Here is a 19,943-nt window from a genome sequence, read left to right on the forward strand (position 1 = left end):
CCGTCAATGATTGTGGCTTTGTTTGAATTTTCCATGGTTCTTGGAAATATAAAATTCAAGCAAAAAACAATTTGCTAAAAAATCTGTCAAAAACTTGCATTTATAAATAGTGAGTAAGTAGGTAAGAAAATTAATGACACTTCTACCTGGCAAACAAAAAATTATCGATAACCCTTTTTTCAAAAAAAAAAAACATTCATGGAAACTACAAAAATATATGAACACATGTATTGTAGCTCAATTAAATTTTATCAAGGACATTCCCATCGATATTCGCCATCCTAACTACAAAAAATTATTGTGAGAATCATCGGATTTGTAAGAACTTTTATAAAATTCATCAAATTGTACACATAGAAAACAGATTCGTGATGGCAACCGAATTTGTTGCCAATCGAATCCGAGTTATTATGGCGATGGAAAGTCTTTGAAATGTCTTTCATAAGATATCCATATTGTATATATTAAGGACTTAATAATCAACCAAACCAGGACAAAAGCGGATATATTGATGTATCAATGCATGAAAATTATTTGGGAGCTTCGGAAAGTTGATTTCAACAGACAGACGTGTATGGATTGGGTAAAAAAGTCCATTTTGAATGAAACACAGGTGTATTCCTCTATGCACTTTGTCCAACCTTACTCCATTTTTTAATCCCTTCCAAGATTTGTCGAGGTCATCAAAATAGATATTTTTTGTGGGAAGATTACATCGTTGGAGTATAATCTCTTTCCGCCTAGACATTTCTTCAGGTTTGGAAACAAGAAATAGTCACTCGACTCTAAATCCAGAGAATAGGGCGGAAGAAGGAGCATTTCGTAGCCTAATTCAGGGATTTTTTTTTCATATAAACTGCACATGTGTGCATACTTTTTGCCATCCGATAGTGAGCAACCGCAGTAGCCATCTTACAGAAAGCTTTCCCATACCCAAGTGATCATTCAAAATTGAAGCCACTAAGCAATGTGAGGATCCCTATGGCTTCCACAATCTCTTGCATTTTCAATCTGCGATCGGCCAACACCATATCGTGACCTCAACTGGGCTACATTGTTTACCAATGAAATTGATTGTGCAGAGTTGCATAATAATTCTTATTGAGCAGACGCAATTCATTTTTTTCCCATTTCTCCTCAAGTCACGAGGTAGTCTGCTATGAATTGCTGTCAAACACAAACTAAGTGATGCAGCTTGTTCAAATTTTGATAGGAGTCAACTGACAGATGCCTGTTGACAGTTTTGCCTTTTCAGTTAAGATCTGGGAAATTCAAAAAGTTGCGGATTTATTAATATATACTGAAAAATGTAGAAATGGAATAACAAACCCCAAAACCGAATTTATGAATATTTTCCGGAAACCCTTCCTTTAAGGTTTTTGTAGTGCTTTCGGTCACTTTAAATCTACCACACTTTTGGATACCTTTTTTGTGCTCTTCAATTCTCTCTCCACTGGCCTTAGATCCAGGCAGTTTGGAGGATTTGCCTCTCTTGGTACACTCAAGGCCTTGCTTACCATAGTGACAAGATGCTAAATTAGGCCAAAAAAAATGTGGACACATTAAGAAGTTTCATGAATGGAAGCATCCTTTTTTGTAAACATTTCTTGATGTAAATTTCGGTATTTATAGAACATTTTGCTTCTTTTATCACAACTGCGTATTTCTTACCATGTCAACAACTTTTTGGGACAATTTTATGCTTTTGGGTCCTAAACTTTTCTACAACATTCACTCGAGCATCAGCAACATAAAAATATTGACCCATAATCTTTAAAAATTTTCAATACGTACGTTTTGTCATCCATTATACAGTACGGTCCATGAAATGGTCCATGTATGTAATGTCATCACGTGAGAACGGCTGGAGCGATTTGGCTGATTTTTTTTTATTCGATTCGAAATTTTCAGGAGATGGTTTGTAAAGAAAAAAATTCAAAAATTCCAGGTAAAACTCGGAAATTCTTTTTTTTGTGAGTCCATTCAACTGTAATAAAAAAGCTCCCTAAAGTATGCAGTACAAATTTAGATATTTTATTTGCAAATAAATAAGAACAGGCTGGTGTGAGTGGGTTGGTGAAACTTGAAGAAATAACAGTAGTAAATGCTACCGGGCGAAGCCGGGGCGATCAACTAGTTTTTTATAAAACTTGATTTCAATTTTTGTGCTCAGTTTTTGGCCTCTAAATTATTGGCAGCGTTCCTGTCAGGAACTTTTTGAGACTTGTATGTTTTTAAACCAGCATTGGCTTTAACTTTTCGTAAAATACTTACTATTTATTGGCTTTAGAAACATCATGTGGACCATTCCTTCTACCTGAACGAGGTTTTCTATCAAATTCTCCCGATACTGTTTAATAACATTGGAAACGGTTTGACTGTAGACCTTTGATTATTTGACCAACTTTTTGTAGGACCAAGTTGGGTTTTGTTGAAAATATTAAATAATTTTTGTACGCACTTTTATCTCGTCACTCATTTTAATCAGATTAACAACAAATGAACATAATTGACATTAAACATAACAACTGACATACTTTTCAAAGGTAACTTGATCAAAAATAAAAATCAAATAATTCTTGGATTAAAAGTTTTAATGAAAATATGTGTGTTAAGGTTTTTTAACTCACTCCTTAAAAACGGAAAAATACAAAATTAATGTTACTCGATTTGGATCCGTGCCTGCCCTTAAAACTACTTTTTTAAACAATGCCCTTAATCAAATTTCCCTAACTGTCCCAAAGAAAATAAGAATGCGAGTAAGTAGTTGTATCAAAATACAAAAAACATTGAAACGTAAATGAGTTTTTAGAATTTCTCTTTCCATATTTCTTCTTGTTGCACGAAATTTCTGGTATTTCTTAATGATGCTTTTGGAAAATAACAAAACAACAACAATAATAGCCGCAACACAATCTGTAAAATAATAAATTTTCCTTATACGACAAAATAGGATAAACGATTAGAAGCATGACTCATTCAAAATTAACGAACACACACAGGCACATACACAACGAAACACACACGTCACACATGCATGCACATAGCCACGGTGGAAAAAAACGGTTGCGCGCAGGCGCATTAATACACGTACTAATTTTTGATAAAGGTGTAAATAAACAACCCTTAATGAAATGGAGTGGCATATCTAAGAGCAGGACAGAACAGAACACAGAGCAGGCAAATAAAATAATTTGTACTTAGTATGAAAAAAAGAAGGTCATTGAACACAATTTTCATATCATTTCTTTTTAGAAAATTTACGCACAAAAACTCATACAACTCTCATACATTAAACATACAAAAGAAAATTGTTCATGATAATAAATAAAAACGCATTTCATGTGGCTGCAATGTGTTTTATAGACAGACAGACGGACGGACGGATGATAGTCAGAACGAGGATGGTGGAAATTGTTGTACTAGGGTGTGTTTCTGTGTATTTCGCATTTCTATATTTATGAAATTTTCAAATTGCAAATTTATCTGCCAAAGAGTAAAAATATGCCAAAAACAAAATCAGATGAATTTATGTTCATTTGTTTGTATGTAGGCAGCGGCAGGCACCATGCATCGATCCATCCAACCGAACATCCATCCACCATATGGTTGCTTGGTATTTTTTTTTTCATTCTTATTTTTGGTGGTTAAAATCATACACAATAATTTACCCAACATAAAATCAGCGAACAGACGAGCACATGTGCAAAATCTTTTATTGTTTTATATTTTTTTTGTTTGTATTATATGAACAATATGAATTACTTGCAATACTTGCAAAAGGGGTTGTAGTTTTAGTATCTTTAAGAAAGCGAAACAAAAAAAAAACAAAAGATTTATGTTTTTCCAATCATCTTTGATCTAAGAAAATTTATAGGAAGTCTCTGTCATTTAATCCTTTTAACGTGAACTCTCAGACAACAAAATAAATTATTTATAAATGTGGCTGGCGTCTTTATAGTTTGGCAAATAATGCTCCATTTATTGTTACATTAAGAGCAGCAAGCAGTATTGTTTTTCAGGGAGAGGTGATTTTAATTAGATAATGGAGGTATTGTATCAAAATTGGCATTTGGGGTGGATAAAATAAAAATATGGAGAAAACAAAAAAGTAACAAATATCCTTAATTAATGAATTATTGTTGACTTTGACAGTGCAAAAAATGCCAAAGTAACCCAGCAAACTATAATTTCAATCATTTGGAAAATGAGGTTTAAATAAATCATTAATATATTTTGCATTTTTACACCTTCCACAGGTTCATAAGGTTATGTATTATAAGTTTGTTGTGGCAAAATCATTGGGAACTACTCAAGCAGCAATTTGCGAGCAGCATGATGCATCTAAAAGCAGGGAAATTTGGTACCATACGAATTGAAGCCGAGAGACCTTGAAAGACGATTTTACATGTCCGAAATTAAGCTTGACCGTTATTAAAGAAAATAATTTTTGCACCGAATTATTTCTTGCGATGAAAAATGGATCCATTTCAATAACCTGAAGCGTAAGCGTATTGTAATGTAATGAAGCCGAAAAAACTGACCAGAACATAATAGGGAAACTGTACCGAAAGCAACAGCTTCGTATGACATGAAACCGTAATATTCCATCATGACAAAGCTCGATCACATGTTGTAATACCTGTTAAATATATGTATAAACATTTATAGTCCAGACCGTGCCCCGTTCGACTAATATTTGTTTCGATCGAGGCGGAACGATCTCTAAGGATATGCATCACTTTGGAACCTCAATTGCATTCCGATCAATAAAAAAATACTGGTCAAAATTTAATTTGAACCAATTTTGCATTTAAAAAAGTAGTAGAAAAACTACTTTTTTAAAAAAGTAGTAGAAATGCTACCTTTTAAAAAGTAGTAAAAATACTATTTTTTTTAAAATTGTAGTAGAAATACTACCTTTTTTAAAATAGTAGTAGAAATACTACCTTTTTTAAAATAGTAGTAGAAATACTACCAATTTAAATAGTAGTAAAAATACTAACTTTTTAAAATATACTAGTTAAAATAGTAGTAGAAATATTACCTTTTAAAAGAGTACCTTTAAAAAAGTAGTAAAAATACTACCTTTTAAAAAAGTAGTAGAAATACTATTTTTTTAAAATATTAGTAGATATACTACTTTTTTTAAAATTGTACTTTTTAAAAAGTAGTAAAAAATAGTAGTATATATACTATATTTTTAAAATAGTAGTATTATACTCACTTTTTAAAATTGTAGTAGATATACTCATTTTTTAAGATAGTAGTAGATATACTACTTTTTAAAAAAGTAGTAGATATACTATTTTTTTAAAATAGTAGTAAAAATACTAACTTTTTAAATATATAATACAAATACTACCTTTTAAAAATGTAGTAGAAAAACTACCTTTTCAAAAGTAGTAGTATTTCTACCTTTTTAAAAAGTAGTAAAAATACTACTTTTTTAAACAAAGTATGTTGTAGAAATAGTACGTTTTAAAAAAGTAGTAGAAGTACTACATTTTCAAAAAGTAGTAAAAATACTACCTTTTTAAAAAAGTAGTAGAAATACTACCTTTTTAAAAAAGTAGTAGAAATACTACCTTTTTAAAAAAGTAGTAGAAATACTACCTTTTTAAAAAAGTAGTAGAAATACTACCTTTTTAAAAAAGTAGTAGAAATACTACCTTTTTAAAAAAGTAGTGGAAATACTACCTTTTTGAAATGTAGTAGAAATGCTAACTTTTTAAAATATTTGTGCAATACTACATTTTTAAAAAATAGTAGAAATAGTACTGTTTTAAAAAAATAGTAGAAATTCTACCTTTTAAAAAAGTAGTAGAAAAACTACTTTTTTAAAAAAAAGTAAAAGAAATACTACCTTTTTAAAAAGTAGTAGAAATACTACCTTTTTAAAAAGTAGGTGAAATACTACCTTTTCAAAATAGTAGTAGAAATACTACCTTTTTATAAAAGTAGTAGAAATACTACCTTTTTAAAAAAGTAGTAGAAATACTACCTTTTTAAAAAAGTAGTAGAAATACTACCTTTTTAAAAAAGTAGTAGAAATACTACCTTTTTAAAAAAGTAGTAGAAATACTACCTTTTTAAAAAAGTAGTAGAAATACTACCTTTTTAAAAAAGTAGTAGAAATACTACCTTTTTAAAAAAGTAGTAGAAATACTACCTTTTTGAAATGTAGTAGAAATGCTAACTTTTTAAAATATTTGTGCAATACTACCTTTTTAAAAAATAGTAGAAATCCTACCTTTTAAAAAAGTAGTAGAAAAACTACTTTTTTAAAAAAAAGTAGAAGAAATACCACCTTTTTAAAAAGTAGTAGAAATATTACCTTTTTAAAAAGTAGTAGAAATACTACCTTTTCAAAATAGTAGTAGAAATACTACCTTTTTATAAAAGTAGTAGAAATACTACCTTTTAAAAAAGTAGTAGAAATACTACTTTTTTAAAAAAGTAGTAGCTATATCAACTTTTGAAAAGTAATAGAAATACTACATAAAAATACTACCTTTTAAAAAAGTAGCAGATATACTACTTTTCTAAAAAAAATAGTAGTACATACACACAAAATAACCAAAATTATTAGACATAAAATGTCTAATAAATAAAGTTATTTATTTGAAAAACTTTGTAAACTTTCTATGATTTTGAAATCACTTTCTATGTAGGTACTATATGCAAGTAGCCAGTAGACAGTTTTAAATTGTACCGGATACATTATGATATTTAAATAAATAAATGAAACAATTAATTTCTTTCAGGTTTTTCAATTACATACGTATGTAGATAAAAAAAATAAATAAAATAGAGAAAACCTGTAATTGCATTAGGGTGATAGTAAAATCGTTTTTCATCAACTAACAAACATTTTTTTTACATAATTTTTTAATTATTTATTTATGTATTACAACATTCAATGTACAAGTGTAACTGTTTGTGTGTAAATACATAAGTTTATGCCCAGCACTGCAACACTGAACACAGCCGAAACACACATCTATCAAAAGAAGTGCAAAATAAACCTTGAAAACCAAAATTTATTGGCAGACGTTTTTGGTGGATGAAGCCAAAATTTCACCACACAAAAACAAAAATACTAAAAATTTATAAATAAAATAAATATAATTATGAATTTTAATCACGTCTACCATATTTTTTTTTATTTGTAGATGTAATTTTGTGAAATATAAAACAAGTCAAGTCTAAACGCATGATGATTAATTGAAATGAATTGATGTTAAAAAAATAAATTTAATTGATTTAAACTTATAATCCGGAATTTATGAAAAACTCATAAGTCATCAGCCAACTCCTTCCACTTTTAGAGTTTTTTTTTTATTATTTTTATTTCAAAATTATTACGCACGCATTATCTTCATTGTTCAGCCGAGTATGCGTCCATTGTCATTTGATTGCGAGGAAAAGTACTTTAAAATTAAATTGAACTAAGTATACTAGTATTGTACTCGTTTACGATAGTACATTTGCAAGTAAAGTATGTGTAAATATGCGCTAGAATGGAACTGAATGGAATAAATTATGCACTTGAGTGTTTAGGGTTAAATGATGTCATTCTTCTTAATATGCCACCACACACAGATACACTCACCCATACAGACTCAGACGCACGTACAACACATTCATTTCAATTGTAATTGTCATATGAATAAACAATATATGATCACTTTTTATACCCTACATCATCAACATGATAATTAAGAGGATATTATGAAACTATGCTGAAGTTTGCAACAGAATTTTTTTTCCAAAACTACTTTCTGACAAGATCAAAAGATTTCAGTCCTTGCTGAAATGTCTGCTTACAAATTAACGATCAGTTCAAAATAATAGAAATTATCTTACATAAAGATCTTCAGAAATTGATACTTAATATTAACAGTTCGATCACAAATAAAACGTACGAACCCAAGAATGATTTATAAAAATAAGATGAGGATCGTTGCATGATCATTTTTATAAAGAGTAATTTTTAATTATATTCACAAATCACTTGAATTTTAAATAAAAGATTCGCTTGTACATCAAATGCGCTGTTAAACTTGGAGTCTTTGCATGGTATTACATGGTCGATCTTGCCTCACTATTCTCTTTTCTACTCGTTTCCACATTTACATACATACACATCTGAATGCAACCACAAATGTGTTGTATTTATTATTAATTTATTTGTTTGTGTTGTTTTCTGTGTTATTTTTTATTTCTTAAAAGACCTTAATTAAAGTTGCAAAAAAAATATAAATAAAAAATGCGAATTTCTATATAAATTTATATGAGATGTGGGGAAAATAAGCGAATTGGGCTGGCTGATCATTTAAATAAATTGACTGACAGTTAGCTAGTGTATTTGTGTTAGCAACTTAACTAAATCAAATAAATGACAAATTGACAATATATGGTGGAAATACTAAACAAAAATATTTAATTGAAAAGTTTACGGAATTATATAAAGCATGAAGAAATTAACTTTAGATGTATAACGAATTTTTGGTCAGAAATATGTTCTCATTTTCTCAATTTTTTATTTTATATTGGATGTATGACTTGAAAAAGCGGGAGTATTGGCCATTATTAGCTATGACCTATTCCCATCATTCTGAACAAATCAAGCCAATTTCGGATACTTTGTTCCCAGCCCCGAAGCTGGCGTAGCCAAGGAGTATTCGAGTTTAAGATATTAAAATAGGCCATACAAATAATCCAGGGGCGGCGCTATGGGGGCTCAAAGTAGGGTACCTTCGACATGTTAAATTTTTAAACACGTGCCATTTTTTTGTTTCCCATCCGATTTCAAAGATTTTAACATTTTTGAAAAGCGCTCGGCTAAAAAACATGCTTGCGTGAGCTATTTATCTCTTATAATTTCCAAGTTATAGGCATTTCAAAATTGAAATTTTAAAATATTGCCATACCTTGGTCCGCTTTTTTAAAAATATGGGTCGTTCTTTTGGACCAAATGGACTCGAATTTTTATTAGACAACTAAATTACGAATAACATTCAAAAGATTTCAGAGCAATATCAGTTATGGATCCTAAAATAAACGATTTTCAATTTTAGTATTCAAATTTTTTTTTTTTGGATTTTTGCTGTTTTTTGGGCGAAAAGGTGACTTATCTCTTTTTTAATTAAAAAAAACTTTCTTTAAGAACATATAACAATTTTATGTTTTTCTGAAAGATATGTTTACGGAGAACATTTCGATATAAAAAACATGTCCTATTCTTTGAATATGTCGCCCCTACGCCTTTCAGAATTTGACCTATATTTTATCAAAAATTCAACTTTGGGCCACATATTCTAAAATCCCAAAGCTGGGATCAGAAAGCAAAAAGCTGCTTTGGAAACCTTGATGTGTTCATTATTTATAGCCAAAGTATTTTCCCAGCCCCAAAGGAATTGTGGACCCTATAGGCAAAATTGTAAAAAATACTATTTTTGTGATTTTCGCTAAAATTTTTAGGAATTGCGGGATTCCCTTTGACCTTTTGACAAGTTTTTTTATACCTTGTTATTAAGAATGACATACTTAAAAAATTTTGATAAATAAAGATTTTATTACATATTACATATAAAATTTATATCAAAATTTTAATAGGATTTCAAATATTAGGAACAAATTGATCCACATTTATTCCGAGCTATATTTTTTTGTTTAGATAAGTTAATTTTTGGTCTTACAAAAAAAAATTCAAGTCAATATTTCAATTAGATTCAAAAATATGAAACTTTAAAACTCCGTCCTTTAAAAATATTGCACTTTTTCATACAAAAAATTTTTTATAAATTTTCTTAATGTGTCTGAGTCAAAACCAATGACTTCTTCCGCAAATGCTCGCTTCAAACGAATCAGTTGAGTTCGGTACAGGTTCCATGTAATGGTCTGGCAAGATTTCATCAATTCATAATAGATAGAATCCTTTTGTTCCCACCAAAAAAATCGATACGGCTGGTTGGTTGGTTATCGTAATGGATCCATTTTTCATCGCAATTATTGATTCAATGCAAAAATTATTTTCTTTCATTTAGTACAATTTTTCTTCTTTTGGATGAATTTTGCTGCAAACGTTTTGAAATTGATGATTGATATACAAGAGCTTGCAATATGTATGCAAGCTCTTCTTGAGTTTTGCACACAATCTTCCAGTTCTTGGTATTAAAAATTTTTTTGCAGGCATGGGTGATCTTTGTCCTCCGTTTCAAAATCACAACTTCTGAACCGAATAAACCTTCTCTAGTACGTTAAAACCGATTCACTCGGTTTGCAATTGTTGTGCTTTAGCGGCACTATTTTTTCAAATTAAAAAAGTAAAGCAAAACTACCCGAATATTACGCTTTGTTGGCACAAAATTCGACATTGTTGTTTACAGAAGGCCAGCCAAAAATCTTTGAAGACCAAGAATTGGAGGCATTACTCCAAGAAGATTGTTGTAAAACACAACAAGAGCTTGTAAAATCATTAAGCAGCAATTTCAAAACGATTTCGAGCAGGAGGATTCATCCAAAAACAGGGAATTGAAGCCGATAGACCTTAAAAGACTATTTTGCATGACCGAAATGATGCTTGAATGCTATAAAAATAAATCTTTTTTGCACCGAATCGTTGCTTGCGATGAAAAATGGATCCATTACACAGAGAAAACAGATTCGTAGTAGCAACCGAATCTGTTGCACAAATAGAATTTTTCGGTTCTATGAATATAAAGTTAGTTGATAAAGAAGATATTCGATTGTAGTAACCGAACTTTTGTTACTCCTTCTCAAAATTTTTAGCCACCACTGTAAAATTAGGTTACTTAGGTAGAATCATTCGATTGGCAACAAATTCTGTTGCTATCACGAATCTATTTTCTCTGTGTGTGCACGACAACCCGAAACGTTGGAGATCGTATGCGAAGCCCGTCCAATCAGACGAATCGACTGTATTCGTCATATTATGAGCTGTTAAAATCTGGCCAGATCATCATAGGGAATATGTACCAAATATAACTGCTTCGTTTGAAGCGAGCATTGGCCGAAAAACGCCCAGAATATGCGGTCATACATGAAACCGTAATATTCTATCATGACAACGATCGGCCACATGTAGCCATACCTGTTAAAAAGAATTGACAATGCAGTTGTTAAGAAGTTTTACCTCTCCCGCTTCATAGTCCAGACCTTGCTCCATCCGACTACTATTTATTTCGATCGATGTAGAAGGCTCTCTCTGGGATAGGCTCCACTTTGGAACAGAGTATCCAAAGTGGAGCTTCAAAAGATTAGGCGTGGAATCCATATGTTGCCAGAAAGATGGGAAAAGGCTATAGATATATATGGCCAATACTTTGAATAAATTTATATTGTACAAATGTTTCAAAATTAAAGCTAAAAATTTTAAAAAATCCCACATTATTATGTAATTATGTAGAAGCAGATCGTGCTTCTTTTCTCAATTAGGCTGTTTCTAAGTTATTGAGGATTAAAGATTTTTTTATTTCTTCGCATGAGAACAGATCGAGTTCCTTTTCATGATTAAATGCTTATTTACAAAATTTACATTTGTTCGACTTCTTGGAATGAAAAATAAATTTTCGGTCAAGTATATAAGTGAGCTGTTTTTCTGGAGCTGTTTTTCTTAATTAACGCATATGCACAAAGTTATTGAGAATTATAGAATTTTTGACTACTTCACATGAAAAATTCATTGTTGTTCAGATATAAAAGTGATCACTGATCGAGTTTAATTAATTGTTTAAACGGTTATTTATAAATTTAGTGATGATCTAAAATTTTCAGAGATCAATAGATTTCTGTTCATAAATATGAGTGATAATTTAAGCTTATTTACACAATTTATTGAGGATTTAAGATTTTTTGAGTCTTTTGTCTGAAAATTTGATTTTGACTCAAAGATATAGGTGATCACAGATCGAGCCGCCTTTGTTGATTAAACGCTTATTTACAAAGTTATCGATAATTAATGTTTTTTGATTTCTTTGCACGACTGTATAGGTGATAACGATATAAGATTTTTTGAGATAATCCTACATTAAGCAGATTATTTTAGAAAGTGATCATAGATCGTGCGTTTTTGATTATAAATAATCACAGATCGAACTACTTTTCTCGATTAAACGCTCATTATCCAAATTATTGAAGATTTTTGGAGTTTACTATTCAAAATCGTCTGGTATCAGTTAAAAATGCACACAAATTTATTAACCTTTGAATTTAAGTAAAAGTTAATGACCTGTAATTATTAAAAAATAATCAAAGTAATCTGGGCTCTCTTCATGATAAACTATTTACTAAAGCGAATAGTAAAGGAAACCACTTACAATGTGTAATTTTCCGCAACAAAAAACTCAATTTCTAGGCACTTAACTCGAATAATTATGCAATCTTTGAATGTCTTCTATAGCAGATATAAATTTGTCGGTACAATAGAACAATAAGTAAACGAATTAAATAAGAACATCAAATGTAATTATGAGGTGTAGTTAAAAGATTGCTAAAACAATCATATTTATTTAAAAGAAGAAATTTAAAAACTAAAAAAAAACTTGACGCAATTTTACGTGTTTTAATGGTTTCAAGATGTTTTAAATTCTGACAGCATACTGAATGAATGCTTTTATAATTTCTTTGCAAAAATTTTGTAATTATTTCTTTTGCACACATACTTGTTAACTTTTACTTCTAAACTACACATACGCATTGATACAAACAAACAAACATTGCTGTTTACATTCATAAATATAACCGGAAACACTACTTTGATTATGTATGAATTAAATGAATGAATTAAAAGCAAGCAACACACATGCACGGAAGACTCAAAAAACTAAACGCATGAAAACACCGAGAGAAATTTAATGTGCAGTTGTATAATTTTAATCAACATTGACATGATTACAGTCTACATGGAGTAAGATCAGGTTAATAAATTATTTCTAACACTTTTAACATTTTTAATATTCCTCTAGAAAGAAAAGCATTCACATGATCTATATGATCTGTGTAAATCTCAAGTCATTAATCTCTCAACATCTTTAGGGAACCGAATTTGTCAAACTCTGCTGGGAATTTAACCTCTTCAATTGAACTAGTTCTTTAATATAATTTACAAGTCCATAAAACTTAATTATTTAATAAATCTTAATATTTTTCAATGTGTACCGCGCTATAAAATGACAACTAGAATCAAAATAAATATTTTATTGCGTGCATGTAAATGTTTTTTGTTGTTGTTAAAAAATGGAACTGAATCAGACACAAATAAACATATGAAAAACTACAACAAAAAGAATAATAAAAATAAATAAATGAATAAAAAATAATAAAAAACAGTTAATGTCCATATTAATTATGGTGGAGAATTGAAAAACAGACAAAATTTATAGAAAGTCTGGCTGCTTGTGTCATTTATTAAGAGAACTCAACTCGACTGAACAGAACTGAATAACAACAACGAAAAAACCAAACCGAGACATACTTGTCATCAACGTCGCGCACTCGAATACAATACAAAATTCGTGTAATTTGTATATTGGCAACGGATGTAAATAACAAAATAGGGAAACTATTTATGGCAACCCATTTATTTACTTATTTATTCACTCATTCAGTCAGTCAGTCATTCACATAAACTTTAGAACAAAACGCGGGTACAAAAGAAATAAAAGTTCACTGTAAGAAATATACGGCGAGCGAACGACCTTACGCACTGTCTGTTCTTGGCTTTAGGGCGTAACATTGGTGACTATGCCCTCCTTTTTGGGCAACTCCATGTGATCTTTCTTCCATGTAAATTAGTTGGGTGATTTAAATTAATAAATTTAATGTGAGGGAAGCTAATTCGAAAAGTTATTCAAACAAATTTATTTGAAAGTTGATTGTTTCAATTAGAAGAATTAAATTATTTAAATGAGATTTTTTTTAATTCATAATAAGTATTAATGAAGATTTTATCAAGTTTAATTAGAACTAGAACTGAACTAGAACTGAACTAGAACTGAACTAGAACTGAACTAGAACTGAACTAGAACTGAACTAGAACTGAACTAGAACTGAACTAGAACTGAACTAGAACTGAACTAGAACTGAACTAGAACTGAACTAGAACTGAACTAGAACTGAACTAGAACTGAACTAGAACTGAACTAGAACTGAACTAGAACTGAACTAGAACTGAACTAGAACTGAACTAGAACTGAACTAGAACTGAACTAGAACTGAACTAGAACTGAACTAGAACTGAACTAGAACTGAACTAGAACTGAACTAGAACTGAACTAGAACTGAACTAGAACTGAACTAGAACTGAACTAGAACTGAACTAGAACTGAACTAGAACTGAACTAGAACTGAACTAGAACTGAACTAGAACTGAACTAGAACTAGAACTGAACTAGAACTTATTGAATCCGGAAACATGGTACCCCAAAAATCTTAAGAAGTCAGACACGAATCAATTTTTTCCAAAGAATAATTTTTCAATACGCAAATAGCCCTCATGTGATTAAACTTTCTGAGGATATGTATCATCAATAAATTAACAAAAAAAACTCGATTTTTTCAAATCAAAACAAAAAAATTTGTCTGCAAACAAAAGTTGTGACAAGTTTGTAAAACGTCACAGCTGTGGAAACCGGATAAAATCTAAATATGGCTGAATAAACAGAGTGGGTGGTAATTTGAAGCAGAATTGTTGATTTATAAAGTAAAATAAATAAATGTCAGAAAAAAGAAAGCAATTTGCAGGTTTTAACGATAGAATGGAATTATGTGTGTGTATTTGTATAGAAAGATCCCAGTCAACAATTTTAGACGTCGTATCTAATGTAAGGATTTTCTCAACTATATCCTTCTGACACTTGATAGAATAGTATGACACTTGATAGAATAGTATGACACTTGATAGATATAGTATTAGATATTTCTGCACATTTTCTTGAATGTGGTACAATGTCGTAACGACATCGTATGCAAAATCGGTAAAAAATGTTTAGTGGGATTTAGAAATCAATGTAAAGATAAATATTCATGTGTAAATATTATGTATTTGGAATTATTTTAAAGATCGAAAGACACAATAGCTAATCTTAACCATCGATTAGGTCTCTCCACAACAGGTTAATTAGATCTGACCGCCGACGAAGATCATCAAGGTGGGTGTGTTGTGCAACAAAGTTGTGGCGACAGTATATGTATTTGTAATAATTTATGTATATTAATTATAGTGAGAAGAACATTTTATTGCAACCTAGTGAATCATTTCAAATATTATTTTAAGAGAAAGAATTTGCAGTTACATAAAATTGTTTTAATATGCTACAATTTTGTTCTTTAATACAAAAATCATGCTCCAGAAAATGAACCAACAAAAAAATATGTTTTTCTACAACACATTTATTTAATTAACATAAATTAATTTTAAAATTCAAATAAATTTCTTTAATCTGCAACCTGTTTTTTAATGATGTACATTTTCACATTCTCATTTTCCAGTCCACTTACAAAAGCTTTCACTGTAATTAAAATGTTCATACAAGTCATTAATGTGCCTGTTGAATGCGTCACAAAAGCAAAACTGACTCTTGCAGAAGGGCGAAAAAACAAAAGCAACGACAACAACTACAACAACGAAATTAATAAATAAATGTTTTGTTTCGTTGTTGTTTTTATTGCGTATCTGTGTGTGTAGCATGCGTGAGTGTGAGTAGAAATGTTGATGAAAGTGTGAAAAACAAAAAGAACTTTATTATTACGTTTCGTAAATAGGGAAATGAAACAACAACAGCAGCAAAAACAACAATAAATACTCTTGTTAATATAAAAAAAAAAAATTATGATGAAATGTTTTTTTTACAAAAAAAATAAAAAATATTTTTTATGTTTAATGCAAGAAGAGCAGAGAAATTATTGAAGGAAATTGAATGTGGAGTGAATTGAGTTGAGTGTATGATAATGAAGTGTAAACGGTGGACGAGTAGATGTTGTTGTTGTAATTTATAAATTTTATTTGTTTTGGTTTTTATTGAATGTATACCGCCGAGTTGCCACATTAGAATAAATGGGATTACAGGGAAAACCGAAAAACCAATATAATTCTGTTCAAATTCAGCACACTGGTAAAAAGTGGTAATATATCTGTGTTTTTTAACCCTCCGTTACTCCCAACTGATCTGATTGATACAGGCAAACATTTTTTTATTGTAAATTTTTTTAAACACCCTAAATTTTAGGCTATTTTTTGATAAAATAATATTTTTACTGCAATTTTTTTTGTATTTCTTTTTTAAATACATTTAATATTGTTTTTATGTTTTCGAAATAAAAAGTAAAGAGATTCACCCCTATCGCGAATCAATATTTCACATGAAATATATTCCCTTTTCCTTTTTTCGTTCATCAACTTTGTTCACATGAAAAAATTGCCCTTGTTGTGAAATTTTTAGATGGAATTTTGTAAACAATAAACAGCTGTTACGAACAAAATCAACTATTGTGAATGTAAAGTTCATCGTGATATTCCCAATAGCAATTTTCCCTTCGAGGAAAATGAATATTTCATGGGAACAAAATTTCACATGTTATTGCCGATAGGGGTGATTATTTTTGAAACGCACCTTTTTTTATTGATATCAATTTGATTGCGACTAGTCTCGATTGAAAATGATTGCGACTAACGGAGGGTTAAATTACGGGTCCGATTACAAAATTGCTTTCAGAAAATAGAATTGATGACCACCCCATTCGAATACAAGGAGAGATACAGGGTGTCAAAGTTGACCACTTTTAGTGTGCAAAGCTTTGATGAGCTCGTAACTTTTACAGTTATTTCTTCTTTTTTTAAATTTTTAGCGTTTATTTACTATGACCTTTTCCCATATTTCTGGCAACATATAAATTCCAAGTCAAAATTACTGCCCATCTTTTGAGGCAAAAAACGAAACAAACCAATTTTGGATAATCTGTTCTGAAGTGAATCATATCCCAGAGAGAGTGTTTTGCATCGATCGAAATAAATAGTAGTCGGATGGGGCAAGGCCTGGACTATTAGTATTAATCGCTTTTAAATCGTTTTTACGGTTTCATGTCTGGCCGCATATTCTACTTGATTTTCGGCCAATACCCGCTTCAAAACAATCAGTTGCCTGTGATGTTCCCTGTGATGGTCTGGTCAGATTTCAGCAGCTCATACAGATAATTACCTTAGCGCCAGGGATATTTGGCTTTGGTGTCGATTCTGCTGGTAGGCTGAGCATCACATACGATCGCTTACGCTTCGGGTTATTGTAACGGATCCATTTTTCATCACAAACAATGATTTTCTTTTATAGCGTTCAAGCATCATTTCGGACATGCAAAATCGTATTTTAAGGTCTTTCGGCTTCAAGTCGTACCAAATTTCCTCGTTTTTGGATGAATAGTTCTTCTCGAAAACGTTTCAAAAATGACTTTGCAAGCTCTTGTTGAGTTTGACAACAATCTTCTTGGTCATCAAACTTTTTTGGCTGGCTTGGGCCATCTTGGTTTTCGTGTCGAAATCACCACTTCTGAACCGCAGCAAATGTATGGAGCACATTCACCATAAGCTTTGGTGCACAATCAGTTAATTGGGCCGTACTTTTTTCGCTGCCTTCAAGAGTTTTCCGTTTCACTTCTTACTTGCGATGAAAAATGGATCCATTACGTTAACCCGAAGCGAAAGAAATTGTATGTAGAATCGATATCAAAGCGAAATATCCATGACGCTTAAGTAATGCTCTGTATTTGGTGGGATCAAACGGGCTGCTGAAATTTGGCCAGACCATCATGTGGAACCTGTACCGAAAGCAGTTGAATCGTTTGAATCGAGCATTGACCGAAAAACACTCAGGATATGCGGCCAGACATGAAACCGTAATATTCCATCATGACAATGATCGACCACATGTTGCAATACCTTTTAAAATGTATTTAGAATTAATTGGTTGGGAAGTTTTGCCTCACCCGCCCGTCCGACTAATATTTGTTTCGATGGATTCCGAACGCTCCCTTCACTTTGGAACACATTATCCGATATTGGCTTGATTCGTTCTTGGCTTCAGAAGATGAGTAGTTCGTTTGGCTCGGAATCCATATGTTGCCGGAAATATGGGAAATAATTTATGCCCTTAGCAGTAAATAAGGCTGTATTTCGGCAATAACGATCCGAATATTCGCTTCCAAGTGCTCGATTGTTTGTGGTTCATCTGCATAGACTAGTGACATTACATATCCAAAGAGTAAATAATCTAATGGCGTCAAATCACAGGAACATCCATTTCTTGAAATTATTCGTTCGCCAAAGGTTTCTGTCAGTAAATTGATTGTGTCGCTCCCTGTGTGACATGTGGTACCTAAAACCACATGTCTGAAATACTCATGCCTTCCAATTGGGGCACGAAAAGGTTAGTAAAAATTTATCTTTACCACTCTCCGGTAACTGCAACGTTCTGAGCATAGTGAAGACATATGAACCAAGGATTCCACCTATCAATAAAACGAACCTAGCAGTGAGTTTTTCTGGATTAATTGGTGTTTCGACAATGGCTTGAGGATTATAATCGCTCCAAATGCGTCAATTCTGTTTCTTGACAAAGCCATTTAACCAAAGGAGGGCTTTTTCACCGAATAAAATTTTCAAATGAAGGGTGTGAGAAAATTTATCCTCCAGGTTTCCATGTACACGCTAGCGGACTCATACCCTATGATTTTAATGTTAATTATTTGCAATATTCCTACGGAACTTCTTCATAATACCCTCAATAATAGCTTCTAGAAGTCACCGAATGACAACTCATGTAAAATTTATATGAGTACCTCTGCAATTCAAGTTGGAGTTATTGTATCTGCTAAGGAAAGCCTTTTTCTCCTTTTCCAATTGGACATTTTGTATATTATGAATTTCTAATAAGATTTTGCATTTTATATGGCAGCACCAATAAATTAAGTTGTTTTAAGAAAATAAAATTTTTGTGTTGTTGTATAAATGTATGTAGTTGTTTCTAACACAAATCTGTAGGAGGCAAATCAATGTATGAAATGGACTCACTGACTGACTTGTCTGTAAATCGAAAGTAATAATCATATCTAATGTTTAACACAATAAGAACAACTATAACAACAACAGCAAAAACATGCACTCAGACATCATCTGTCTGATGATCTATTTTAAACTATTGTAGGCACTACTACTTCAAAAGCAATTTAAATAGAAGTGTGTAAAACAAATAAAAAAAAATGAAGAATAGGTAACAAAAATACTAATATTTCTTTTGAATAATAAATAGTTTCTTACCTTTAATAAATTAGCCGTTTCACGTTTAACTGGAAATTTGAAAAATCCCCTTTTACACAGGGAATAGATATGAATTAAGGCAGATCTAATAAATCATTGCTTTCTTTTTCACTTTTTTTTTCGAATTTTAGAAATAAATCATGTCAAGGCTGAAAAATGCATGTAGTCAGATTTTTTTAAGTTTATTTTCAATAACAATTTCTACAACTTCACATTCTTTTGAAAATTAGAAGACAAACAAGCGATCGGAGGCAAACAAAAAATGTAAACAAAACTTTCCTTAAAACTTGATCCGCTCAACGAATTTTAATAACAAGCGTAAGTATTGAATTAAAACTTGTTTTTGTTTGTTTTTTTTTTTCATTTAAATTTTTTTTGTCTTGCTTGCAAAGATGCAATCACATCATCAATCTTCTTTTAATCCCATTTTACACAGTTTTGTTTTTGGGCATTTTTACACACACAACTCCATCACACCAAATACCTATTTTTTTAAAATTTATAATACTGTTTTTGTGTTAATTTTGCAACAAATATTTCATTATTACTTTTTATCTTGTGATTATTATTTTGCAATTACTTAATGTTTTTAATTGTTAAACAATTTCTT

General features: G+C 30.8%; 1 protein-coding gene across 1 annotated transcript in view; it reads right to left on the reverse strand.

Moving 5' to 3' along the window:
- LOC135964242 (pleckstrin homology-like domain family B member 1) overlaps positions 1-19,711 on the reverse strand; it is a 69,124-nt gene extending 49,413 nt beyond the window's left edge. The window contains exon 1 of the mRNA XM_065516424.1: positions 19,334-19,711. The gene's annotated coding sequence lies outside the window, so the exon portion shown is untranslated. The remainder of the gene's footprint in view (positions 1-19,333) is intronic.
- Between the last annotated feature and the right edge of the window lie 232 nt (positions 19,712-19,943).

The sequence above is a fragment of the Calliphora vicina genome, chromosome 1 (assembly GCF_958450345.1).
Source record: "Calliphora vicina chromosome 1, idCalVici1.1, whole genome shotgun sequence".
Lineage (NCBI taxonomy): Eukaryota > Metazoa > Arthropoda > Insecta > Diptera > Calliphoridae > Calliphora > Calliphora vicina.